The following is a 24,313-nucleotide window of genomic DNA, read 5'->3' as shown; positions in this document are numbered from 1 at the left end:
TTGATTTTACTCTAGATAAAACATCAAATGTATTTAGTGATTGCCAGAAGTATTAACATTTCCAAAGGATTAGACTCTTACTGCTCATCAATGCTGAGGGGTCAATCTTAAAACCGCATACACACAAACAACAATGGACTCCTTTATATTTCTGTTTGTCTGCACATACAGACTCATACACACATTTGCAGGGAGAGAGAGAGAGAGAGAGAGAGAGAGAGAGAGAGAGAGAGAGACAGAGAGAGAGACAGAGACACAGAGACAGAGACACAGAGAGACAGAGACAGACAGACAGACACATAGAGAAATAAAAATAAAAAGAAACAATCATCTTGAAAATGGGGGCTGTAAGAAGTGTATAAGGGAGTGTAGCTGGGAAGCCTGGAAGAAAAGGGGAGAGGACAATGATTTAATTCTTTCTCAATTTGAAACATAATAAAGAAACAAAGCAAACAAGTCAGTTTCATTCTAGGTGATAAGGGGAAACTAGTCTCTAAAATTTTGGGTTTATTGTCCAGGAATATATATCAGAAGAGAAACAACAGGTTTTATTTCTGTAATTTATTCCAATTATATATGGCTACAACAAAACACCTGTCCAATAGCTATTTGGAAAAGAAAGGGTTTATTTAGCTATATTTCCAAGTTGCTGTTCATCATTAAAAGAAGTCAGGACAAGAACTCAAACAGAATAGGAACCTGGAAACAAGGACTGATGTAGCATCATGGAGAGCTGCTTCTTAGTGATTTGCTTTACTTGATTACCAGCCTAGGAATGGGACCACAAACAATGGAGGAAATTTTTTAACTAAGGGTCTTCATTTGTTAGATGATTTTACCTTGTATCAAGTTGAAATAAAAGTGTACCGTTTCTGAATATTTTGAGTGAGATCAAAGCCTGATTGAATGATAAAAGCATTTGTTTTTAATTACAGTTATTTGGACAGAATTCATGTCATAAATGTTTGCATATAGTGTGTCTTCAGCAAACAATAATGACTTTAGAGGAATCAATACTGTGTGAGACTTGAGTCTGGTATGGTGGTATACACAAAATCCCCTTGAAGAGTGTCTGGGTCTGTGGATCCTAGAAGCAGCGCACCTCAAATAACTTGTAAAATGGTGTTCTTGAAGCCTATTAATTTTGTCACACTTAAAGTTCCACCATGTAATCAGATTAAGTATTTTCCCAGGAGAACAAGCATTTTTTTTTTACTTTTTGCAATACTGGCGAAAAGGTTAAAACTTTCACCAAATATTACAAACCTCATTGTTTTATACCATCAATTCCAATATGAAATGTCTGTGTTTCTATTTTGTTTGTAGCCTTTTTTCTGAATATATTAATAGTAAAGTGTAAAGTGAGTCTTAGTTAAATTATTAGCACTTTATGCTTATGCTAATAATGGAAGCTCATTGGTGATGAAAGCCTTGATAGACTTTATCAGGACTCGTTTACAGGGAAGAAATTATAGTAATGTGTTATTTCTGTAGGCTGGTGACTGCCAGGAGAATAAGTTCCATTAAGTGGCCTGCAGCATAATTTGGAAGTGTAGATGACCCTGGGGTCTTTATAAATTAGCATACAGGAAACACTCTTATCAAGTAGAAAATATCATTAAAAGCTTTATGTTTTACTTTTACTTCAAAACGTATAGTTGTCCAACCCATTTCCTAGCAAGTTTACTTAACTCTCTATAATGGTAGCTTGAAGTCATGCTGAGAGAATTACTCAGTGTGCATAGTTCAGTATTTATATTGTAAAATTTTTAAGGTGCAAGAGAACAGAACCAGCAAAGAATGATGGAGAGCTGTATGTGTTGTTTAATGAAGTAAATTTTACATTGAGTTGTAAATTGCCTCATAATTTTCAGAATAAAAATAAAATAAAATTTCAAATATATTCTTAAGCAAAAGAGACAATAATTCAAGAATTTCAATGCCTTAGTTGAAATGTCAATAGCCTTAAAAATGAAAAGGCTCTCTTGCCCTAAAGAGATCAGATATGTTCAAAACTAAAAAAGAGCTAGAATAGCTTTTGTATTGTGTCAGAGGCTTAACATAGCATGATACTATGGAAAGATAGGCCTTTGAGAGCACCTGGAGAAAGGGACATTGCACCTACCACCCTGCTCAAACCTCTTACCATTGAGCACAAGGGATTCTAGCATGATTAACATTGTTCCATGTCTTCTTCCCTTGGCATCTATAAACTTGCATTTTTCTTGAACTCTCATGGCAAAGCTCTGTCAAGGGGAAAACATAAAATAACTCCATGTAGAAGAGTAGTAGGTTCTGGTTTCACTGAATTATAAATACACCCACGGCATACACAGCACCTACCTACATTCTCTCTTATTAAATGAAAAATGAAAAGACCACCACAACCTTTTAAATACTAATAATGTGTTGTCTATAACCAATAGCAAATAGTTAATTATTAATCATTGATTAATAATGTTTAATTAGTTCTTTTTAGAAGTCCACATGCGGTCATTTGAATATATTCTTACTTCCCTCAACTTTTCTCATATCTACCTTCTTTACTCTGACCCCACTACCTGCCTGACTTTGAATTTTCTTCTTCATTTTGAAAACTACTGAGATAATTTTGTTTCTCCCAACTACTCTAAGAGAGAAGAACCTACCATAATGTGACTTTGCCCTAACAGGGGATAAATCATTAAAGAAAACCAGACCCACCATCTGAATTGGTAATCAAATACCAATATCTTTGCACTTAGTGGTGGTATTTTATGCCAGCCTTGCCTATCTATGTTGGAATTTTGAAGTGTGTAATAATCTGGAAGCTTCATCCCTATTGACTAACTTCATGGTCTTAGAAGGTGCTGTACACACACACTACTGGAGGAGAAAAATAGCATTACTATCACCCATTTGTGAATCCTGTGAACTAACAAAAAGCTTGGCTTGATAAGATACCACCACTGGTGCAGTAATGGGATTACTGTCATCGAGTAACCAACCACTTCCTGATTCTATCTAAGGCCCATTGCATTAGATGAAATCCATCCCTGAGCATTGTTAATAGGAAGAGAACTTCATATGATTATCCTGCTAAGTTAACACAGTATTAAAATGACTTCTCATTTTGTGCACAGATGGCTTATCTCCACTCTAATTAGGGAAGATTCTTCTTGTAGTAGATAGATTCAACTGGTCAATATACAGAGAATAACTGCCTGGTATGTTCAGACCATAGTAAATGTCGTACCACGCATGTCTACATGGTGTTTGAGTGTCTTCACAAAAGAAAGAATGTCTGGGGATGCTGTGAAAGTCAAAGGTATTAGACACCTTTAGGGTTTCTCCTGTACCACTCAGAAATTTTTACAAATAAACACACAGTAGCTGTAATAACAAGTATAAATCTAATGTTTTTTTGAAGTTTAATTTACAGTCGCCCGAATTCTATACCTGGTTAATGATAAGACAATTAATTTCATGACTTCCTTTGAAGAATCATATTTTACACTGGATATATCTTATTTTCCCTGTTCCCATGTGGAAAGCAAATATCTTACTTGTATTAAGCAAACCTTTGGCTTTCATGCTCAAGTCTTAAGTGTCTTTAATAATAGTCTCCATGTCTGCTTCATAAACATGCTAGTCTTGAGTGTGTTTTCATGGTAAAAGTACCAAAATTTGTTTATACCCAGCTGACATTCCTAAATGATTCAAGGAATTTCTCAGGAATTCTTTAGTGTTGCACTGCTAAACTAAGTCTCTAGTTCCTCAATGTTTATATAACAACAACAAGAAAAAAAACAAAAACAAAACAATAACTAACAGCAAAATTCTGAAAAGAATTATATCTGATAAAAAAGTAAATTAACTTTTTTTAAAACAACAAATAAAAGACCACAAATGATGTAAGTGAAGTCAAGGAACGATAGTCTTTTGGCAAGAAGTATCACCAAGCTTTAAAAGAGAAGGAAGCCATTCCATTTCCACCATGTAGCTGAGCTTGAATAACATGATAAGTGGATTGAATAGACCCAAAAGGGCAAAACTATATAATAACACATACTTAAATATTTAACTCAAGATGAAAAGTGAAGTAGTAATTTTCAGGGCAAGGAGAGGGACAATGGCTGGGTTCCCATCAAAGCACTTGGACTTTTATTTAGAGCGGAGGAAAAACACCTAAAAGTTCACTATAGAACTTCTTCCCTGTAATGAGTGATCTTTTTTTGTGTGCACTGAAATATAGCCATGATGGCAGAACTCGTACTGATATCGTAAACAATTGTTATTATAACAATGAAAGAAGAAAGTGTGCAAGGAAAATCACGGGTTTTGCCGGATCAGTACATGGAATTGTATGGAGGTTTCTGTGGTATGTACTTGCCTCCAAACTCATGATAAATATTGGTATGTCAGTTATATTTCAATATAGTGGTTCTCAAAACATACAGAGAAACCCATCTAGCTAGCTAGCAAGCTGCACATGTGTTTGTGTGTATGACTATGTGTGTGTGTGTGTGTGTGTGTGTGTGTGTGTGTGTGTGTATAAATTACTACTGAAAGGAACAATTGATATTTAAAATCAAGGATTATCCACTTTATTTCTGCTTATCAGCCAATGTACCTATTTAGAATAAGAAGTCAGAGAGTACATAGTATATTAAATGTCTTAGAACAAGAAGGGTTCATCCGAAAACATTGTTTCAACTGGAGAGGATTAGAGATTTCCAGCATTGCCAATGTTGAGGTTTATTGGGATATTAAAGAATAGCTGTCATTAGAGGGTAAATATAATTACAGGGAAAAAGCTGAAGAAATGGGTGAAGAATGATATAACATTGAGATGGATATAGTCAACAACTGTAAGGGAGGAAAGGTGCTCTTTTTCTTTTGCAATGTGAAGGTTTATTGTTGCAAATCTTAAATTAATACATTACATATGTAGGTAAATATGGACATACATAAAATATAATAATATATAATCACTCTATTTTACCTTTACTTAAAGTGAAAGAGATATTTTATGTTACAATTGTATACAAATATATATATATATAATATATATATATATTATATATATTATATATATATATTGGCGTGATGGGGTGGGGCAGAAGGAAGGCGTCATTCAGAGCGATGGAGACCGTGGCCAGGTTGGGCTCACTCGGGGAGCTAGAGGAGCACGGACTGCCCCGCTGGCAGGTGGGTGATGTTCCCAGAGCATGAGAACTGGTAAGCAATGTCCTCTGCAGCTTCCAGCTTTAGCAGCTCGATCAGGCCATCACTGGAGGTGGCCAGCGAGTTGGCGATCAGTTCAGCCACCTTGGAGTCCCCCTCAACAGAGATGATGGCTGCTTTCTTCTGCTGCTCAGCCTTTTCCACTATAAATCTGGCTCTCTCTGCTTCCTGCTGAGTCACCTGTTTGGCTTCTGCCATCTCTGTGAACTCCTTCCCGAAGGTCAGATGTGTCAGGGACCTGTCATCCAGGATGAGCCCAAATCTTGCTGCTCGCTATGTGAGGTCATTGCTCACCTGCCTGGAGACCAGCTCTCGCTGGGTAAACAATTATCCAGCATCGAATCGAGCCACCAACGATTTGAGGATGTCTGTGGTGATAGACGGCAGCACCAGCTCATCATAGTCCTCGCCAATGGTGGTGTAGATACGAGGAAGCTTGCTGGCCACCGGCCAGAAGAGGATGCGTAGTGTGATGTTGTCTTTCTGCAAGTCTTTGCTGCCAGTGATGACCAGCACATTACGTTGTCGAGAGCGGCAGTCAAAGATGATTGGCTTCTGTACCCAAGGGATGAGAAAGTGAATCCCTTCCCCTACCACAATGCCCTATATGCCATGGAATCGGTCAAAGATGACAACTCTGTGTCCGCTATCCACGTTATATAAAGAAGAGTTCACCACGCCTCCTGCAACTGCTAACGCCAGGCCGAACTTTCCAATGGACTCACTTTGGCAGCCATGGCTCCTTCTGTTGTTTCCACTCACACCTGTTTCCACTCTGACCTCCACATGAATTCCCCCTATTTTTATAATTTTAACTAAATATATTGTGTGCCTGTGTGTTTTTGTGTAGAAAGGAAAAGGGTGACGTTAGAAGTTTTTGAATATTTATCTAAAGATGCAGAAAAATCTTCATCCTTATATAGTTAATAAAAATGAAGATTGCTTGGTCAGAAGAAAAGAATTTCTGGACACATGAAATAATAATTACATAGGATAAGAATGCTCAGTTAAAGGGATGGCTTAAACCATCTAATTCTCTCCATCCCTGTCTCTTGAGGGGTAAGAATATATTTTTTAGGTACAGGAAAAGCAAGTCTTTTTGGAAGTAAGGTCAATCTTGAGTCATACATGGGAGCAGATGTGAGAGGCAAGTGGAAATTAATTTGGCTATTTTTATTTTTGAGAGCTAACTTGTCACAATTTAAGATTGAATGCTCTGAATGTTAGCAATCTAGAAAAAAATTAATGAAATGTTATTTCCATTCATATGAACAGTATGGAGTAGTCATTTTTGTAATTTGCAACAGATACATTAGAGGAATGTCTTTGGAAAATATACATCACCGAAAAGGAGAGCTTGTGATTTTTAATACAGTGAGATTAATTTAGGCATATTTGCATAAATAACTTTTTCAAGAGAAAAAATCTTGTAAGCACAAACAGTGGGAGCTATCTGATTTCATAGAAGGTAAATGAATTCCATATTAATATATAGAAAAATTGACTGAGCAGTTAGGGTAAAGAATTTTCACTTCTATAGTCACAAATCAAATTCAAACATACTGTCTTTGAAAGGCTTTCTTTGCATATGAACAAGGCATCATAGATTATTTTCTAGAGCTATCATTATAATTCTGACATATTTGTTGAGGTTTGCTCTGTTGCTATGTGTTGTAATACCAAATATAGGCAACCAGACCTGGTTATCCCAGAGAAAGTGCATGTAGACCCCAGTGATACTATGTGACCTTGTCTTCAAGTTATTTCTGATTTCTTAATAAAGATGCCAACATCTTATAGAGATGACATAGGAAGGGTTTAGGTTTCCTAGGCTTTGCTCAGAGGAGAACCAGGAGGGGAAGAAGATCAATGGAACAGAAAGCAGCCATGGGCTAAGAATCTTAAAATAATAAACATGTGAGTTGGATAAAACATGGGAAATTATATAAGGGGATTATTGGTTGGGAAATAGGCATAGTAGCCTTAGTGCTCAAGATAAATATCTGCCCAGCTCTTAAGCTGATTAAGGCTTGTTATAAACATAAAGGTTGTGGATATCTTTTATCCAGGAACCAAATGGTCAGAGGTAGGGTAGAAGCCCCAAATAGGGATTAAAAATTTCTACAACACATATGTTATTTCCAAGGTGAATGCAAAAAATGTTTTGTTAAATATTATCTGTTCTGTGTATGTACAGATATAACTTATTAATTCAACAAATGAGTACCTGCACATAGATTCAATCAAGAATCAAAGGATCTATCAATATTAATAGTGGATAACAAACATTCGTTCAACCTACCTGATTCTTAATATTAAAACTTTTCCTATTCTAGGATTCAAACATAGCTGAATATACTTTTCCTGCTGATTAATAATTGATTGAAAAATTGTAAGTAGTTTTAGGGTATCCATCAGAGAAGACCACACACACACACACACACACACACACACACATACACACACACTTGATTACACTTGATGTTCAAGATGTCACTGTAGGTCAGAGCCTTACTCAGGGTGGGCTGGACATACTTCAGTTAACAAGAAATGGTAGCCAAAGGTATAACTTCCGAAGTAAAGCAACAAGAACAGTTAGACAAAAGCAGGACCACAGATACCAAAATGCAAGAACTATGGGCTTTGATGAACTGGATTTTGTCCTCGGTCTGGTATAGTCTAAGGCCAGAATGACACTTCCTTCATAGCACTAGCTATGCTAAGGTCTGGGAGCCTACTAAGGCCTGTGAGCAGTTACAAGGGAAAATAAGTGGCTTAAAAGATTTGAATCACTGTCTTCAATTAAAAGGCTAGATGAGCATTATTTTAACCCAGTGTACTACAACTTTATGCTTAATTTTTAACTTGTTCATCCTTGTTTGTTTGTTTGGGATATTAAAGCATGTGGTGACCACACAACTATGTCTCTAGCCCTAGTCTAAACTTGTCTATAAGAACAGGTGGCTATAGTGACCAAATTGTATACCAGACATGCACACCAACTAGTTAGAGAACTTCTGCTACCTGCTAGAGAAAGAGCTGAAGAATTGTAATTTCATTGGTATCCAGTTTCCTCATTGAATAATACAAGTTACTAAGACCTAAATCACAACATTTAACCAGGGGGGAAACTGCACTATCATAGTTACTAGAAGAGTTTCCTATTTTAATACAACACATGCCTATTGCTTACCCCTGACCTCTGTGATTTCCCCAAGTTTGGAAGCAACTCACATGGGTGCCCATATGCCTAGAGCTACAAGAGAGTTTGATCTTATTGTGCTTTTCAATTCTTTTGATTAATTGACCAAAATGTGCTATTAGCCCCCATCTCTGGTTTTATATTGAACTTTGTACAGAAAATGAAAGCTCTGAACTTTGGGACATCACCTCTCCGTGGATGGTGTACACCAAGTCTGGGAAACATAAGTATAATGTGTTTAACATATTTGCAAAGCCTTTTGACTTCCCGATTAAAAGAAAAGCTTTTAAAGTCCCTTTACAATTTCTGTTAAGGACACATTTCACTTTCTTTCCTTGAGGAAAATCTGTGGAGACTTCTGCAATTAAGTTCACTCCACATTAAGGATAAATAACTTGGAAGGACTGGAGCTGCCATCTTATTGAGAAAGCGTTTGCCTATTGTTTGATCCTGAATTCTTTTCTCCTGTCCCACCATGAAAGGTATTTTGTATGGCAACACAAACCTTAAAAATGATTTTATTTCACATACCACTGCTCTCAAATTTAATGGCTCACACTCTTCTCCTTCCCTTTTTGGCACTATAAGGAAATTAGCTCTGCTTCCTGGCAATTAGTTAGGAGTCCTTCATTTTCACTCTGTTGAAGACTGAAGGACAAATCAGTGATAATAGAATCGAGCACTTGGATAGTCAGCTAAGATTCTTGTCTAGGAGTCATTTATCATGGAAATGGTGCCTGCTCTTTAAAAATAATGCAAATTTGAAAACAGCTTTCCGCATGATTGAAGCCTTTGTCAATAGAATACCACAGCATAAGACAAATGTTAACTTTATTCTGAAATGATAGATAACTTTGGGAATGGTATAATTAGCTGAATGTATGCATTCATATACATTCCAAATATTCTGTTCCCAGTTTACATCATGCATGTGTCTTACAATCATACTCTTGTATGGCTAAGTAGACTGAAAAATTCATTGAAATAGAAAACCTCTGCAAATTGTATGTATTTTGGGGGAGGTTTTAAGAAATTAAGATTCTAAGACAATGTCTATATTAAACATAGTTATTAAGCAAATTACTGTAAAATGCCAGATAAATGGATGCTCTAAAACAGAAAGCAAACATATTATTGTTATTTATTATCATTACTCTGTATAATTTTAAAGTCTTAAAGTCTTTAAAATCTAAGTATATAGTGCATAGTGCATGGGTTTTGATATATACAATATTAAAAATGGGCATACTGCTTGTTGATACTTATTGCTAAGCAATATATATATATTTGTGTATATGAATATATATATACATACATACATACAAATATATCAAAGATCTATCAAAAGTACACGGAATTGGTTTACATAGAGGTAATACTCTAAAACTTACTGATTAATTTCAATTAGCCAATATTATTACATTAGCCAACAAAATAAAGTCTATATTATTTAGAACACTGTGATAAAAAATACTTTATTATTTTACTTTGTAGTTACCTTTCTCTTATCAACCAATTTGAGCACTCTACTTTTATAAATCTAAATATAGTCCTGATCCTGTAACCAATATTTTAATTCTCCCAGAAATTCTTATACTTCTAAACCTAAAATATGTTAAAATATTTATGAAACAGTGTCATTGTTTTAACCAAATGACTCCAAATACCCGAATGCAAATGCTTGAGATGTCCTCCCTGGCACTGCACGGCAGCCCGTGCCCCTCTGCACGGCAGCCCGTGCCCCTTTCTGGATGTGTTACTCATTGCTCACATGCCTTTCTCTGCTTCTATCTCTCGCCAGAATAATTGTTACTCTCCTGCTGCGCCATTTGTCAGCTTCGTGCTTTGAGGTGATCCCTGTTCAGGACAACACATCTAATGTGATACTATTCTTTCCATGTCACTGCAGAGACAACCTTTGGAGTTGATTTACTGGTCAGGAACCTCCTTGGCTGTCACAATATTTCATTCAAGGGAATGAAATGCAGAAAACGTCACCGAGTTCCCTTGTGGGTCTAACAACCCCTACTTATAATGATATGAGCCCATAGGTCACTGTGGAGTAATAGGTACACACCACTTCTGAGTATTTATCCAAATAGCTAAAGTGGTCACAGATTTTAAAACAAGTTTGCTCTTTTCCATAAACTGATAATTGGAGAAAATTATTGTCCTTTGCTTACTGGTTGGAAATGGGTGTTCAGCCAATGTAGTGGATGGCCCAGTTTCTTTCTCATTTATTTGGCACCTTTAAATTTAAATTATCTGTCCAAGTATTGCTGACATGGATATTAGTGATGTGCTATAGGTGTAGGATCCACACATTTTATCTAATCTCACAATGGAATATTCTAGAATACAGAAATGGAACAAAAAAGTACTCATGGCATCGTGAGTTTACTTTCCATGGATGTTATACAAACCGTAAGGGGTTTATGAAGTAGCAATATGAGCTAAGTATGTTGGTCTGTCTTCTGTGAGGCACAGAGAAAACCAAACGAGGTAAAAAATAACTTTGGTCTATAGTGGATCGTTGCGAAGATGCTTTGATGCTGCAGCATTTGGAATGTAACTGACTTCAGGCTGCGCTGAGGAGGTAGGTTGCAGAACTGGAAAGCCTTAGGGCAGGAAAGCCATGCAGCAGTTTTCAGACATTCATTAATTAGCTTACCTACCCACATCCCGCATATAATTTACTCCACAGAAAACAGGGCTGATCCCTCAGTTTAACAGCTGAAGCTCAACAGCTACAGCTCACCCTCAGCTCCGCAGGACAGAGTGACAAGCAGCAAAGCTGAGTAGTGTGGACATTTTAATATTCAGTTCACCTCTTTCACCCTTTGCCTCAGGGCAGCTCACGTACTTTGCACAACCTGAACTTTAGCAGAATTTCCAAGACTTCACCTTCGGGAAATTAAAACTGCAGATCTAGTCAAGGGACCTATGATTACAAATAATTCACACTCTTCGGCTATTTGGCAAGAGTTCGCTACAGTGGTGCAAAAGCACGGATTTAATCTACAAGTTTTTCAGAAAGCCACGTGCAGCACTGCAGTCACTTAAAAGTATGTCAACTCCTCAACCGAAATCAAGTTGAATATAGCACAAATAGGTTTGCAACTTGAATATAGCACATTTTAAAATATCCTTTCCTCGAACTCCCTCTTTCCTTCCTTCCTTCTTTCCTTCCTTCCTTCCTCCCTTCCTCCATTTCTTCCTTCCTTTTCTTTCTACTTGCCGGCTTCTTTCCCTTCTTCCCTTCCTTTTTTCTTCCAAGACTAAGTCTCACTATTTTTGCCATGCTGTATTTGACCTTTGATTCCATACTTCAGTCTTTCAAATAGCTATGATTTAGGGTATGCTGTACATACCCATTTGAGAGCATAGTTCTAAGAGAGCATTTGATGTTCACATGGCTCTCTCCACAAACATACATGTACACACACACACACACACACACACACCACACACACACACACCACACACACACACACACACACACACACACACACACACACACCCCACATTGGTTGATCTGTCTTCTACAGTTTGAGTGCAAGGTAGATGGATCATGCTCAGAATATATTTCTGCAGGTGCAGGATTCTTCCATGCTGAAGACTCATGGTCCCCTGTCAGGGGACAACAGAACCAACAGGTTTGCTCAACAACCTTGATCTAAACTTTTTGTTCTACTGTCTGCATGCACAAATTGTCCATAAGAATTGATATCTTCTAGGGATCCTGAGCTCAGTTCTGCTGTGTAGGTCTTGAAGAGAAACACACTTATATCCCATTTTCCATCTGTACCCCAGTCCATTCCTAGTTCTTACAGGGTTTGGTCCCCAAATTCTTTCCTACAAAAGAGATTAAAAACTTATTTCTAGAAATTGATTTAGAATATAGTTTCCAGAAAGCCTATTTTATGTTAGGTAATCTGAATTCTAATATGAGAACCTCATGGAGGAAGGGGAAAGGCAAATCTATGTCCAGCTCTTGTGTGCAGCTTGTGTGCAGCACTGTGTTCACAATACATTTTGAGAAAAAAGAGCACAGATCTGGAATGAGATACTTGAAGGTTTCCTGAAGACTGGTGCTAACCAAGATTGGTAGCCCACAGCTTCCTATATGTTCTTTGGCTTCAGTTACCAAATGATACTGGGCTTTATCTCAATTAAAAAATAAAATACAAATCATACAGGCAATTGTCTTTTACAACATTTCTTTGCATCCATTGCAGTGCAACTAATTTGCAGATCGTAATGTCTGGCAGAGTTGTAGCCGCTTGAAGTGAGCATGGCTTTATTCACCTAAAGGCCATTACAGGCTGCTCAGCTTTCTGATCCTCAGGACCTTCCAAATCCATACGTCCATGGTGTCACATAGGACTCCACACACTTGCATTCTAAAACTCATTTACCCTTTGTGAGATTTGGATCAAGTGAGGATGACATATTGGTGGCACTTCTTTTCAGGGGAATTTCTAATGCCCTGCTTTTCCTCTCTTCTCTATTCAGTGAAGGTTTAGGTCACAGCTTTTCATCACTCCATGTGCCAACTTTTATCCAAACTTCTCTTCTTAATTTCCTGTCAGAACTACTCTTAAAAAGAGCACATTCGTATAATAGCTAAGAGTATGAACTTTGAAATCAGTCATTCTGCATTTGCATTCCTCTTATGCCATTTGCAAAATTATAATTAACATAAATTTTCTGTGAATTCTAAAAGCCCATATGTTCATCTATATAGTGAAAATAGTGATTTGACCTAGTAGCCAGGACTACTAGGTCAAAGGATTCATAAGTATTTAACTATAAAACCTGTCCAAACCACAAGTTTAATATTTAAGACAGAAACAGAAACAGAAGTATTTAAAAAGCCAACTGCTATAAAATAAAATGATTACCAGGTTTATCAGTTTCCTGACATATTTTAAGTCATTATATTATTTCCTTAGATTTTAGTTATATGTAATATTTCCTTTTCCAGTAGAACCTGTAAAACTTCATAAAATAAGTTTTGTTAATTTAAATTCTTCAAAATTCTAGGTTTGTTTCCCTGCATGTCCTTCATTGTTTCCTTTATTCACTTAGGCCTATTGTTAATTTTCTCGTGTCTCTTCTGTACGTTGCCTCTGCCAAGCCATTCCATATCCCATTTGTACGCACACATTCATTTCAATATGTAATCTGTTACAAACAAATAATAACTTTAGAGGTTGAAAGTCATTTCCCATTGTTTAAACTTGTAATTGGTCACACCTTTGTTAAGGATTAATTATAATTACATAACTGTATTGCACATTTATTTTACACAGTCAAATCATAACAGGGCATCCTATCAGCCTATGTTCTTGTTACTAGTATAACAGCACTTACTTGGTTAAGAATGTGCATGTACCCTTTGAGCAATCCTGTTGATTTCTGTACTTCTGTTGTTATCAGAACATACTAGTACTTTGCTGACCTCCACAATGCTCTCTTCTGCTTACTTGTAAACAGAATCATCTGATCATGGCACATGATTCAGACTTTTACAACATTTCTGAGACACAAATCAGTTTCATTTGCACACTCCCTCAAGTTTGAATATTCTTATTTGGTGTCTTTATCTACAATATGTTGGTGTTATATAAAGATTCTTTTTACTTGGGTAATATGGAGACCTTTTTAAATATGTTTATATATGGTATCCTTCATATTCATGCATCAAATTGCAGTAAACTGAAGAAGCCTAACTTGTTATGAAGGCTGCATGTGGTTTGTGATTCTGTGATCCCATTATCCCTAGAATTATCTAGTGGTAATCTTGTAATGTATGTAGTATTTCAGCAACCTTTACAGATATTTCATGCAATGTCAAAATCCATTCCTCTCCCCTAAATTTGTATTTTTCCACATCAACAACATTGAAAGAAAATTCTAGCAACATTGAGGTAGATCAGTCTCCAAATGCAGTTGCTGAAAATCCTTGAAGTCTGAGTTTGTTCAAGGACCTGTGAGGCAGAGGAACTGGTGAGTGCTGCAAATTTCAACTGAAGCAAATTTTACACATACTCACAAACACACACACACACATAAAAGGAAGAGATAATAAATACATAAATGTAATTTAAAAGTTTTTAGTTAGCTATTTACACATTGATGCTGATAATCAATAAGGTTTAAACCGTAACATCTTTGGAAGAAGAAAAGAACAAAAAAAAAAAAAAGGAAAAGGCATGATAAGAAATAACTAATGTAATCAGTTACTTTCCATCTCTTATAATAGCACAATAAAATAGATGAAATTAGTATTTTTGGTGAACTCTTTCAACTTGCAGAATTAAAGTGAAGTTTTATGCTTTCAGTGTTATCAGGTCATTTATCAAACACCACACACAAATGAATACACACACACACACATGCACATACACTCACTCACACACACACACACACACACAAACACACATTCACATAGCCTTTCTCTTTTATATACTCACACAAAGATATACATACACACATGCAAATAGACACAGACTTACACACACTCAGTCTCTCAAATACACAGATACATAACACAATCTTTCTCTCTCTCTTTCTCTTTCTGTCACATACACACACATACACACACACACACAATTTGTCTAGATAAGTAAGTTACAGTAAATGAAAGAAAAAGTAATAAAGGAAGAAAATGAATTGAAAGAGCAGAACATTTTAATAGACATAAGATGCTCAGGGTTTATTGCTGCTATTAATTTTTAAGATGCTACCCAGGAGTTTTCCCCGTCTTTCTCACAATCATCATGCCATGTATATGCCACAACTGTCATTCTATAGTGGAACACTGTATTTTTGAGATGCATTTTCTGGACAAAGTTAAGCAACTCTCTACTCACCTTAGACGCCAACCTGAAACAATACAAAAGTGACACTATCAACTAAGGCCAACTTGAAGAATCATAGTTTATAGTGCTCACTTGAAAAAGTTTGGATGAAGTCTTACTTACCTATCATAAGTAAGTACATGACTCATGTCAGCCATGTTCCTAAAGCTCCCAAGTTAGGTGATGCCTCATGAGAGCATCCTACACTGGAGTGTCCTGCATAATTTCAGACAGAGAGACAGCTTGAAGAACCTTCTCTCCTTACTGCTTACATAACTTTAGAGAGAAAGGGACCTTGTACATCTGGTACATTTCAAGAACTTTTTGAGAAATGTGAGTTTTATACTTCATGAATCTTATCCAAAATCTTCTTAGAACTTCTGGAGGCTTAGGGAAGACTGTTCAAAGATAGAATGTTTCAGTTTGGAGGAAGATATGGCTATACAACATAGAAATTTAAAAGAAGTCTAAACAATAGACTTTCCATTGATTTTTCTCTGGAAGTTGTTGTTAATAGAAGGAAATTAGACAATAATAAAGGTCTTAATACTTCGAAGTAACTAAATATAAATCAAACTAAATAGGAATTAGCAGCCTAGAGGAAACAACGGCAACAAAGCATAGAAATCTGTAATTGATAAAAAATACATTATACCCTACAAATGACATTTGTTAGGAGAAAATTTGGAAAATAAAGCACATTCAAGGACTGCAGCAGCACTAAATTTGAGATATAGTTTTAAAATGTAAAACCTAATTAAATTTCATTTAATCAAGTTTTTGGAGAGGGTCATTATATAGATGTATATCAGGCCATTCACTTTAATTTTTTTTCACTTTAGTTTTTAAGACTGGATCTCTCATCAAATATCAAGCCTGGCGACTCAGTAAAACCCAAGACTGGCTAATTCTCAGCATTCATCCTGTGTTCGCCAGTATTTAGGTGGTAAGTATTGCCATGGCCTTGCTTTTTACATGTGAATATGCTGTGTCCAAACTCAGGTATTCAAGGTTAGAAGTCAGTCACTGTGATGGCTTATATATGCTTGGTCCAGGGAGTGGCATTATTAGAAGGTGTGGTCTTGTTGAAGGAAGTGTGTTACTGTGGGGGTAAGCTTGGAGGCCTTCCTCCTAGTTGCCTTGGAATGCTCAGTCTGTTCCTGGCTTCCTTATCCTGAAGATGTAGGACTCAGCTCCTCCTGTACTATGGCTGCCTGGAGATGCTGCCATGCTCCCACCTTGATGATAATGAACTGAACCTCTGAACCTGTAAGCCAGCCCCAATTAAATGTTGTCCTTTATAAAACGTACATTGGTCACAGTGTCTGTTCACAGCAATCAAACCCTAACTAAGACAGTCACTTTCCTGACAGAGCCTTCTTTGCAGTCCATCAGAAATAGTTGGATATGAATTTCTGTTTTTTAAAATACAGTTTAAAAGAATTAAAAAAAAAAACATCAAAAATTTTATTTACCCCTGAGGTCTCTGGTAACAAAATGAAATTTAGTTATGATTCAGATTTGATAGGATTTCTTTTAACTTAAAAATAATGATGCAAAAATATGCTCAGATAATTTAATGTTTGTGCCTCAAGCATCATCTCATAGTCCTTTGATTTCATGGTGTCTCCAGAGAAGCTTTTTAGGCAACCGTTTTTATAGTTTAATTAATTAACCTTGCTCATCTTGATAAAAACCCTAGTTGTGAAATACTCAATATATTTTGGAACATTTAATGTTACTGTGAACTTTAACAGGTGCATTAAATACTAAAATTTGTTAGATGAAAACTTTTATCTAGAACTACATGAGAAAACATTCTAGAATCGATTTCTATGTTATAATTCCATTTGAAAGCTAAATAAACTTCTTTTTGTATGATATAGAAAGATGAAAAACATAAACAAAATTCATTTATTGTTTTTAGTCTTTAAATTTATTTTATGTATATTCATTAGACACATACCCTCAATAAAAGAGAGGTATATATGATAGAAATCCTTCCAAAAAAACATAGTGGCAACAGTTGTAATCTCAAAGGCACTTTAGAGAGTAAGCAGATAAGCCAACAGGAAAGGCCTGGAGGAAAATGTAAAAGTCACATTAAAGTATGTCAAATTTTATTAGAAAATAAAGTGCCTGAAGCTTGATTTATTGATATGTCACCATAGCATTTCAACAATATTATCAGTCAGGACATTCTTAGCTATGTTTAAAGGCATTCTTATCCATTATTTTATAATTATTTTGTAGGTACCTCTATAAAATGTATAAGACTACTTATGATTTACTTACAATGACTCATTTAATGATTATAAGTAATTTTAAATAAAAGAATGCATAAAGGAGGGGAATATTTTGGTTTAGAAGAGTAAAATGAGTACCCAAATCCTGTGGAGGAGAGAAGTGAAGACAATCCTGAGAGCTCAAAAGAGACTACCACTTGGAGTCCTGTGGACACAGGAACCTAGGAGCAGTCAGGGACAGGAACCTTCCTGTCTCTGCTGCACCCAGAACTGGAAGTCAGTCACCAAGAGTGCTGATATATCTGAGAGTAGAGGTAAGACCACCACTTCTGCTCCAAGGGACCCGCCTATAGCCATCAGGACACAGAAACCCAGGAGCAGTCTGGGACAGGATCCTTCTCCTTACTGCCTGTGCCAGGAGCTGACCTAGCCCCACAGCTCTTTATACCCAGATCCCCTGGGGGAGAGAGCTAGACTCTCAGAAATGTAGAAAATCCTGAGAACACAGGGCGGGAACAACCACTTCTGCTCAGATTCCTGGCCCAAGAGGAACCTGGGACAAGAACTTAGCAGCATTCTGGGACAGGATCCTACTGGTTTCCTTTGGGCTCATTGCTAACCCTGTGACACAGCTCTTTGTATCCAGACCCCACCTGGAAAAAGCCCTTAGCCAGGAGTGCTGACTCACAGATTTACAGGAGGGTGAAGCCCCTGTTAGAGCCAGCAAAACCAGCTAATACCAGAGAAAACCAGATGGCCAAAGGCAAGCACAGGAATCTAAGCAAGATAAACCAAGATTACTTGGGATCATCAGAACACAGTTCTCATACTAGAGCAAATACTGGAAAACAAGATTTAGATTTCAAATCACATCACACAATAGTGATAGAGGACTTTAAGAAGGACATAAATAACTCTCTTAAAAAAATACAAGACAACACATATAAACAAGTAGAAGCCCTTAAAGGATTACAGGAAAACAAAACAAAACAGGTAAAGGAATTGAACAAAACCATCCAGAATCAAAAATGGAAGTAGGAAAAAATACAGAAAGAATAAAGGGAGACAATTCTGGAGGTAGAAAACGTACGAAAGAGATCAGGAATCAAAGATTCCAGCATCACCAAGAAAATAAAAGAGATAAAGAGAGAATCTCAGGGGTAGAAGATACCATTGAAAACATTGACACAATCTTCAAAGATAATATAAAACAGAAAAACCAACCCAAAACATCCCAAAACTAACCCAAAACATCCAGGAAATCCAGGACAAAATGAGAAGATCAAACCTAAGGTTAATGGGTATAGAAGAGAGAAAAGATTCTAACTTAAAAGGCAAGTAAATATCTCTAACAAAATTACAGAAAGAAACTTCCCTAACCTAAAGAAAGAGATGCCCATAAACGTACAAGAAGCCTACAAAACTCCAAGTAGATTGGCCCAGAAAAGAAACTCCTCCCATCACATAATAGTCAAAACACCAAACACACAAAATGGAGAAAAATATATTAAAAGCAGTAAAAAAAAATGTCAAGTAACATATAAAGGAAGACCAATCAGAATTACACCAGATATCTCACTAGAGACTATGGAAGCCAGAATATCCTAGGAAGATGTCATACAGACCCTAAGAGAACACATATGCCAGCCCAGGCTACTATATCCAGCAAATCTCTAAATCAACATAGATGGAGAAACCAAGATATTACATAAAGAAACCAAATTTATAAAATATCTTGCCACAAATCCATCCCTACAAAGGATAATACATGGAAAACTCCAACATATGAGGGAAATTCCACCCTAGAAAAAGCAAGAAAGTAATCTTTTAACAAACCCAAAAGAAAAGAGAAACACAAATATAATTCAACCTCTAACAATAAAAATAACATAAAACAACAATTATTATTCTGTAATATCTCTTAACATAGATGGACTCATATCCCAATAAAAAGACAGAGACTAACAGAATGGATATGTAAGGAGGACCCAGAATTTTGCTGCATATAGGAAACACACCTTAGTGACAAAGACAGATAATACCTCAGAGTAAAAGGCTGGAAACAATTTTCCAAGCAAATGATCCCAAGAAATACATTGGAGTAGCCATTCTAATATTGAATAAAATCGACTTTCAATCAAAAGTTATCAAAAATGATAAGGAAGGACACTACATATTCATCAAAGGGAAAATCCACCAATATGAACTCTTAATCCTGAATAACTATGCTCCAAATGCAAGGGCAACTTCATTCATAAAAGAAACCTTACTAAAGCTCAAAGAACACATTGTATCTCACATAATAATAGTGGGAAATTTCAACACCCCACTCTCATCAATGTAGCATTCTATCAGATCATGGAAGTAGAAACTAAACAAAGACACAGAGAAACTAACAGAAGTTAAGAACCAAATGAATTTAACATATATTTATAGAACATTTCATTGTAAAGCAAAAGAATATAACTTCTTCTCAGCACCATATATTGCCTTCTCTAAAATTAACCATATAATTGTTCACAAAACAGCACTCAACAGATACAAGATTGAAATAATTCCATGCATCCTAACATCACCAAGAACCAAGGCTTGTCTTCAATAGCAACATAAGCAACAAAAAGCCCACATATACATGGAAATTAAACAATGCTCTACTCAATGATAACTTGGTCAGGAAAGAAATAGGAAATTAACCACTTTTTAGAATTTAATGAATATGAGGAAACAACTTACCTAAACTCTTTGGACACAAAGGAAACAGTGCTAAGAGGAAAACTCATATCTCTGAGCGACTCCAAAAAGAAACTCGATAGAGCATACACTAGCAGCTTGAGGGCACACCTAAAAGCTGTAGTACATGTAGAAGCAAATAAACCCAAGAGGAGTAGACAGCAGGAAATAATCAAACTCTGGGATGAAATCAAACAAGTAGAAACAAAAAGCACTATACAAAGAATCAACAAAACCAAGAATTCGTTCTTGAGAAAATCAACAAGATAGATAAACCCTTAGCCAGACTAACCAGAGGTCACAGAGAGTATATCCAAATTAACAAAATCAGAAATGAGAAGGGGGACATAACAACAGAATCTGAGGAAATTCAAAGAATCATCAGTTTTTACTACAAAAGCCTATACTCAACAAAACTGGAAAATCTGAATGAAATGGCCAATTTTCGAGACAGATACCAGGTACCAAAATTACATCAGGATCAGATAAACCATCTGATAGCCCAAAACTCCTAAAGAAATAGACACAGTCATTAAAATCTCCCAAACAGAAAAACTCCAGGACCAGATGGGATTAATGTGGCATTCTATCAGATCTCCATAGAAGACCTCATACTAATACTGTACAGTTATTTCAGAGAATAGAAAGAGAAGGAGTACTATCCAATTTCTTCTATGAAGCCACAATTACACTTATACATAAACCACTCAAAAACTCAGCAAAGAGAACTTCAGACTAAGCTCTCTTTGAATATCAATGCAAATATACTGAATTAAATTTGTGCAAACTGAATTCAAGAACACATCAAAATGATCATCCATCATGATTAAGTAGGATTAATCCAAGGGATGCAGGCATGGTTCAATATAAGAAAATGCATCTATGTAATCTATTATATAAACAAACTCAAAGGAAAAAAAAACACATGACCATCTCATTAGATCTTGAGAAAACATTTGACAAAATTCAAAATCCTTTCATGGTAAAAGTCTTGGAAAGATGAGGAATTCAAGGTCCAACCTAAACATAGTAAAAACAATATATAAGAAACCAGTAACTAACATCAAACTAAATGGAGAGAAACTTGAACAATCTCACTAAAATCAAGGACTAGACAAGACTGCTCACTCTTTGCTACTTACTCATTATAGTACCATAGTCCTAGCAAGAGCAATCAGACATGAAAAGGACTTCAAAGGAATATAAACTGGAAAGGAGGGAGGCAAAACATCACAATTGGCAGATGATATGTAGTATACTTAAGTGACCCCAAAAATTCCACCAGAGAACTACTAAGACTGATAAATGAAAGATCCTAGCTCAAGTCTCAGGATGGCATGCCCCAGGAAACACCGATCCCAGACGAGCCCCCAAATGAAAGATCCCCGAAGAGAGACCCTTACTCAAGTCTTGGGAAATCGCGGACCCCAGACACAGAGAGACCATTTTGGATGTAATAAGCAAAGGCGAGGTTTATTACGGAGATCTATTACGGGGATCTCCGGGCCGACACGTATCCCGCACAGGAGACAGAGATGTCGACCCGGACTTTTAGAAGCAAGGGGTTTTTATAGGGTGAGGAACAGGGGGTTGGAGAGAGTCGGCACGGCTATAAGTGATTGGCTCATTCAAACATAGCAGTGAGATTACAGCACAGCAGAAGAGTACGTGCTGACTGGGGCGTTCAGGATTTTAGGAGCTAGGGGCTTATCAGGGTTTGAAGGACATCTGGTTAAAGTGTGACTCTGAGTAAGCTGGGGGAGGTGCCCTCCTGCCAAATGGTTTACGAGTCAATCCCGATAACTCAGGCTGGTTCCTGCATTCCTTTTCTTTATCTTTATGGTCTCTTAGTCCGGGCGGGGCTGCCTGGACTTGCTTTTCACTGTGTTTAGCTCTGAGTCTGTGAATTTTGAAACTTATTCTTTTAACTTCATATTTTTAAACCTTAAATCTGAATAATTTTCCTTTCAATAAACATCTTGAGCAAAGTGGTTGGGTATAAAATTAACTCAAACAAATCAGTACCTTTCCTCTACTTAAAGGATCAACAGACTGAGAAAGAAATTAGGAAAATGACACCCATTACAATAGTCATAAGTAACATAAAAGAACTAGGTGTGACTTTAACCAAGCAAGTGAAAGACATGTATAACAAGAACTTCAAGTCTCTGAAGAAAGAGATTGAGGAAGATCTCAGAAGAGGGACCAACATCCCATGCTCATGGATTGAATATAGTAAAAATAGCCATTTCACCAAGAGCAATCTACATATTCAGTGAATTCCCATCAAAATTCCTATTCAATTCTTCATAGAGTTATTAGAAATAGCAATTGGCAAATTCATTTGGAATAACAAGAACCCAGAATGGCTAAAATTTATATTCAACTGTTGTTGTAAAAATATAAAAATAAAAAAGTATAGTCTTTTATCCTGCTAGGTCCGCACCTCGGGGCCCCAAGATATCTGTTAGATATCTTGGCAGAAACACAGCCCAGCCACACACTTTCCTACACTCAAGCCCTCACATAAAAGAACACACAACACAATAATCTTAGATCCAATTAGTAAGATATAATTGCCCACTTAAACATACAAAGCCCGGTACTATCCATCCCTTGAGAACATTAATAACAACCTGTAAATACACAGAGCCGAATCTTAACATCACCTGCCATGGCTTCTCCCCTCTCTCCGTCTCTCTTCTCTCTCCCCTAGTCTCCTCCTCTTCCTTCAAACTTCTCTCCCACCCATCCTTCCTTATCCTCCAATGACAGGCCTCCTTCTATCCTGTACCTGCCCCTCACCAGTACTTTACAAATTCAATGGAGAGGTGGCTCTGGTGAAGTCACCTGAGTTCTGAGTCCTTTACTAGGCAGCTGTCCTTGGGGCAGTGGAATTAGCATCAAAATACAGTAACTTTGGGGCAAACTACAACATTCAACAACAGAAGAATTTCTGGTTGGAATCACCATCTCTGACCTCAAGCAGTATTACAGAGCAATGGTGTTAAAAACTGTATGGTACTCATACAGAGACAGGTAGGTAAATCAATGGAACAGAATTAAAGACCCAGAAATGAACCCACACGTCTATGGTCATTTGATCTCTGTCAAAGGAGCTACAAATCACCCAGTGGAAAAAATACAGCACTTTTAACTAACGGTCTTTGTTCAACTGGAGGGGTCAGCATGTAGAAGATTGCAAATCAAATAATTCTTAGTGCCCTGTACAGAGCTTAAGTCCAAGTGGATCAAGGACCTCCACATCAAACCAGATACACTCAAACTAATAGAAGAAAAAGTGGGTAAAAGTCTTGAATATAGGCACTGGGGAAATTTTCCTGAACACAAAACCAATGACTTATGCTCTAAGATCAAGAATCTACAAATTGGACCTCATGAAACTGCAAAGCTTCTGGAAGGCAAAGGACACTGTCATTTGGGCAAAACAGCAATCATAAGATTGAGAAAAGGTCTCTCTTAATCCTACATGTGATAGAGGGCTAATATCCAGTATATACAAGGAACTCAAGAAGTTACACTATAAAGAGCCAAATAATCCTATTAAAATGGGGTACAGAGCTAAAAAAACTTGTCAGTTGAGAAATTCAAGTGGCTGCGAGGTGCCTAAAGAAATGTTCAACATCTTTAGTCATCAGGGAAATGCAAATCAAAACAACCTTGAGATTCTAACCCTTGCCAGTCAGAATGGCTAAGTTCAAAATCATACATGGAGAAAAAGCAACACTCCTCCACTGTTGGTGGGATTGCAAGCTGGTACAACCACTCAGGAAATCCGTTTGTAGGTTTCTCAGAAAATTGTGCGTAGTACTACCTGAGGACCCAGCTATGCTACTTCTCGGCATATACCCAAAAGAGGCTCCAATATATAACAAGGACACATGTTTCACTATGTTCATAGTAGCCTTATAATAGCCAGAAGCTGGAAAGAACCGAAATGTCCTTCAACAAAGGAATACATACAGAAAATGTGGTACATTTACATAATGGAGTACTATTCAACTATTAAAAACAATGATTTC

General features: G+C 36.7%; 1 pseudogene; it reads right to left on the bottom strand.

The window, feature by feature from the left end:
* Window positions 1-5,148: 5,148 nt before the first annotated feature.
* On the bottom strand, window positions 5,149-12,792 carry Phb1-ps17 (prohibitin 1, pseudogene 17; annotated as a pseudogene).
* Between the last annotated feature and the right edge of the window lie 11,521 nt (window positions 12,793-24,313).

The sequence above is a fragment of the Rattus norvegicus genome, chromosome 2 (assembly GCF_021556685.1).
Source record: "Rattus norvegicus strain SHRSP/BbbUtx chromosome 2, alternate assembly SHRSP_T2T, whole genome shotgun sequence".
NCBI classification, from domain to species: Eukaryota; Metazoa; Chordata; class Mammalia; order Rodentia; family Muridae; genus Rattus; species Rattus norvegicus.
This window is presented reverse-complemented; position numbering and strand designations above follow the sequence as displayed.